General features: G+C 44.4%; 1 pseudogene; it reads left to right on the top strand.

Annotated features, from left to right (window-relative positions):
• The window catches only part of LOC126498045 (39S ribosomal protein L42, mitochondrial-like), a 4,635-nt pseudogene extending 2,002 nt beyond the window's left edge, over positions 1-2,633 (top strand).
• Positions 2,634-5,125: the final 2,492 nt, after the last annotated feature.

Below are 5,125 nucleotides of genomic sequence, written 5' to 3'. Positions count from 1 at the left end.
AGGAAGGTCATTGGCTAATAAAGAAACTGGCTTGGCCCATTTTATTGGTTAGAACATAGGTGGGTGGAGTAAACAGAAGAGAATGCTGGGAAGAAGAGGAAGTGAGGTCAGAAGTAATGCAGCTCCTCTCAGAGCCAGACGCCTCAGACAGAGAGGCATGCTCCGCTCTCCCGCAATGAAGCTCCTCTGACCCAGGATGGACGTAGGCTAGAATCTTCCCAGTAAGCACACCTTGGGGTGCTTACACACATGATTAGAAATGGGCTAAACTTATATGTGGGAATTAGCCTAGAAGAGGCTAGATAAAAATGGGTCAAGCAGTGTTTAAATGAATACAGTTTGTGTGTTGTTATTTCGGGCATAAGCTAGCTAGGAGGCCGGGGTGCTGGGGACCCATCCCCGCAGCTCCTATTTCAACACCACGCCTCCTCCCCCTGATATCCAGCTGTCTGTGGGAGCTCACACTACAGTGTGTCTCAGGTTTGACCAGACCTGTTTCTAGTGCTCTAGAACTACAGCTGACTCAGGGCCCCCATGTCAGGATCACACGTTCTTACACCTCCAATAACCCAATTGTGGATCTTCATCAGGTCTTCTCGTAACTTAAGCCTTGGGATGGAGCTCACTCTGCAGGAGATGGTATCTCCACTCTGCCATCATGGTTGGATAGTGAGTCAAGGTAGAGTCTTGTCTTCCAGCCCCTATATTCTCATAAAGGCGAAGACAAGCTTGCCCACATCAGTTGCTGTCCTTTCAGGAGGTTTTTCCTTAATTGTCTTCTAGTTGTTATTAGTACACAGATTCTTTTAAAGGTGTAATCAGGTCTTCACCATGCATGGTGCTGGTGCATGGTGCATGGGCTGCATAGACATTTTCATGCAGGGATAAAGCAAACTTTGAAAATAATTTTGATGCCTAATCCAGAGCATACTTGGGAGGTTGCTGTGACCAAGGTAGAACATTCTGAGTCCTGAAAGTGCTGAACCGCAAATGTGGATAACATGGCAGTCACTTAAAACATTAGACTGCACAGAAGGTCCACACGGGCCCCAGCTCCACAAAGGCCCCAGCTCCATGTGTGCTCCAGCTTCACACGAGCCCTAGCTCCGCAGGTGCCCCAACTCCACACGGGCCCCAGCTGCACACGGGCCCCACACCCATTGCCATGGGCAAACAGGACAGAAGTCATGATCATAATGAGGCCCCACAACAGCATATGGCTGGATACTCTGTGCTTCACTTCACCTTTGAGCATTAATGCCTTTATTGTGTGTGTGCGCACATGTGCAAGTGTGTGTTAAACAATTACACTGTATCTTTAAAACTATACACCCGAGGCAGGGTGACAGGCCCGAGGGTGAGGCTGCAGGTGTCCCCAGGCTCTGTGGAGCAGGAGGGCCTGAATGCAGCTGCTCTCTCCCCGTGGCCCTCCCCCAGTGCAGGCACAGGCATCCAGCTACACCATGTTGAACTCGCAGCTCCAGCAATGAAAATCCAGGTGCCTAGAAGCAGATTTTAGAGTTGGTTCCCTCTTCACAGTATCTTTTTTCCTATCTCCCGATCACAATCTTGATACACAGTGGCAGCAGTGTGTACGTAAAACAGGTGTTATCAAGCAGAACTATCTGGAAGCATCTATTTCCAATCCCGAAGGGAGCTTTACCTAGTGTTTGTCATAAATCTATGTATTCTTCTCTTCCAGATGACTACAGCTGCCAAGTAGGGCTTGCTTTGACATCTATCAAAGGACAGCAGTGTGCCTTCTGTGGACATCCCATACAAACACACAAAACCTATCCCTCAACCTGAACCTTGGAATAACAATGAAGGACTACTCAAACAAATGTGGAAAACCAAATTAGGAGAGAAAGAGTGAACAGCTGGAGCCAGGCCCCATGATAGAACCACTCAGCAAGGTGTCTGCCACTATAAAGCATCACTGGCCCCGTCACAAACATCATAAGAAACTGAATCCTACAAGAGAAAGGTATTGCTCTAGATGCTGTGAGCATCAAGGAAATGTTGCCAGCTGAGAAAATGGAATCTGGTATATTAATTAAGATGTTATGCAGAAAATATGAAAATATTGAATTAAAGAAAAATAGACACATACTTATGATCTCTCTATTTCCAAATGTAGGTTGCCTGGGTTCAAGACCCAAGATCATCTCAGCTGAAAAGAAGATGTTGACTACAGTAGATAGAGACAACTTTCCCAATCTCATCATGGTTATTAGCAGAACTGGGTTCCTTGAGGATCGGAAGCCCTATGCTTAGGCTGGTTGTTAGCAGGTGACATTTCTCAGATTTCTGAAAACTACCTGTAGTTCCATCCTTTGGGATCTGGTGGGAGCTTAACAGTGGGAACCTTCAGTTCTGTGAATACAAGCACAGGGGTACCTGTTGATTTTTCTCTTTCTCTGATTAGCATGGGATCAACCTCTCCACACCAGCACAGTCTGTGTCAGAGGAGCACAGCACCGCCAAGGCTCCCCTATGTCCTTACAGAGTCAGAGGAGCACAGCACCCAAGGCTCCCCTATGTCCTTACAGAGTCAGAGGAGCACAGGACTGCCACTAAGGCTCTCCTATGTCCTTACAGACTACTCATCCTACCTGCAAGAGCAGATTTAGAGCAGAAGTTTTTACAAGAGTGAGAAAGTCTTGGCATCCTTCCCATGACACCCATGTTCCCAGCACCCATGTTAGGTTACTCGAAATCTCCTATAACTCCAGGTCCAGGAGATATTGACAACTTCACTTAGCCTTCATGGGCTTTGTACTCATGGACACACACACACACACACCACAAATACTATGTTTTTATGTAGAAAACAATTTTCATTTCTGTTATGGGAGGCTGCTTATTTGTTTTCTGGCCACCCAGACTCATGAAATAATCACTCAGAAACTATATTAATTAAATCATGGCTTTGCCTATTAGCTCTATCTTCTTTCTAGCTCTTACATCTTAAACTAACCTGTTTCTATTATTTTATTTTATATTTTACCATGAGGACCGTGGCCTACCAGCAAGGCTCCATGGCTTCTTCCTCACTCCCCCTTTTTTACACAGCATTTAGTTTAGTTTTCTGTGCCTAGCTCTATTCTGCTGAGCCGTTGGCCGAAAGCAGCTTCTTTATTCATTAACCAATAAAAGCTCCAGCACATAGACAGAATGACTTCCCATACCACCCTCCCCTTGAGTCTTTTTGGATCCTCTCTCCTTCTGTACCCACCCAAATGTAAGTTCTTTCTCATAAACACAAACAAAACCTAAATTTCCCAAACTCAGAAAACAAAATAAAGCACCACCCCATAAAGAAAAAGGAAAAAAATGAAAAAAACATCAAAACACTAACATGTAATCAAATAAAAGGACACACACAAAAACAACTGTGGAGTCCCTTATATGTTGGTCAGCTACTGAACATGAGGCTTGTCATGGAGTGGTTGATAGACCCAGTGTCGTTCCATTGAAGAAAACGGATTTTTTTTTTCTCGCCCAACATGTATAAATGACAGTTCAGTTGTTAACTTTACCCTACTTGCTAGGTTTTCTTCATTCATCCATTTTTAAAATATAACAAAACAAAATATAAGAAGATAAAACAAAAACCATCACATCAAAGGTGGACAAGATAAGGCAGCCAAAGCAAAAAGCCCAAGATGCCTGGAGATGTGGCAGATGCTCAGTCTTCCATCCCCAGCCCTGGGAGGGACATAGGATGGGGCTCCACGTTAGCCAAGCCTAATCCCACCAACGTTTTCAAGTTAGTCTCTCTCCTCACCTCTCATCTCTATCTCAGTTTACCTTTGTCAAACTGGTTGTTGCCTCTTACTTCACATTTCTTCCCTTCTCTATATATTGCTACCAGTGAGAAAACCCACATAGATCCACGCCTTCTCTTTTGTAGGAACTTGGACCAAATACCAAGTATATGCCAGAGAAGGTTCTGATTGGCCCTCATTGTTCTCTTCTGGGGAAGACTGGCTCAGTGGCACGGAATTTTCCTTTGTTACCACAAAAGAGAGGTTCCTCCAAGAAATGTCTCCAAAGTTGAAAAAGAAGAGAGAAGGGAAGGAGAACATGAAGGGAACCAAGGATAAGGGGAAGGAATGGAGGGAGGGATGTAAGGTATGAGTTTTCAAAATAAAAACTCCATCCCGTTGTGAGCTGAGCAACCATAACACATCATGACTCCCGAAACTTTGTCATTCCTACGTGTGTCCTCAGTGGCACATGATAACACTGGTAAGATCGAGGAACAAATGTCAGCAGTGAAGACTCCAAAGCATCATTGAAATTTAATTTTCTCTACATAAATGACTAGCCATTCAGACTAACCATTCTCCCCATCTGGGAGATACTTTTTGAAGTCTTGAAGAAACCAGAAACACAGGCATTGCCCATTCTGCAATCGGTCTTTCCTGGTTTGGATGTCTGCTGAGCTAATAACCCACTGACTACAGTTTAGGCTTTTGAAAGCTAAGTTCTAACATCAAACTTTCATCAGGGCGATAACAGCCTGTCTCTAATGAATTTTTTATTTGTTTACTCATTGCTTCTCTGGGATATGAAAGAAACGCTCATCTTTTTAATATTAAAAATAAAACTTTAAATCAGGACCTCATCTAATAGCAAACTGATGAGATTCCCTTCAGCCAGGAGGGGTTCACCAGGGGGAAAACTGCACTCTGAAATAAAGGGAGATGGGGCAGCGGGGAAAGGGTGGCATGCTGTATGAGTGTTCTTCTGCTGTCTCTTTTTAATCTTTTGTGAGCAGAGGTAAATTATTCATAGCAAACAGAGTACTGTACATCATGCGAGTTCCAGGAACTCATCCACCAAACTGCTGAGCACCCTCCCAGCTCTGCAGGACCTAACTCTGCTTGCTGCCCTCTGTGCTGCTCCAGCTGTTTGCTCTCGGGGATTCAGGAACCCACAGAGCAGAGAAGAGTGGAGTAGGAGGTCTAGGTGTCACTTGTAGGACTTGTGCTCTGGACTGTGCAGCTTTGGGTGCTGTTTTTTTTTTTTTTTTTTTTTTGTTGTTGTTTTACCCATTCTTTGATTCAGGAGCATCTAGGTTGTTTCTAGGTTCTGGCTATTACANATGCAATTGGAC

Source organism: Alexandromys fortis, unplaced genomic scaffold, assembly GCF_014885135.2.
Source record: "Alexandromys fortis isolate MF-2015 unplaced genomic scaffold, M_Fortis_MF-2015_v1.1 scaffold_29, whole genome shotgun sequence".
NCBI classification, from domain to species: domain Eukaryota; kingdom Metazoa; phylum Chordata; class Mammalia; order Rodentia; family Cricetidae; genus Alexandromys; species Alexandromys fortis.
Note: the sequence above shows the minus strand (reverse complement) of the source record. Positions and strands in the feature narration are given on the sequence as shown.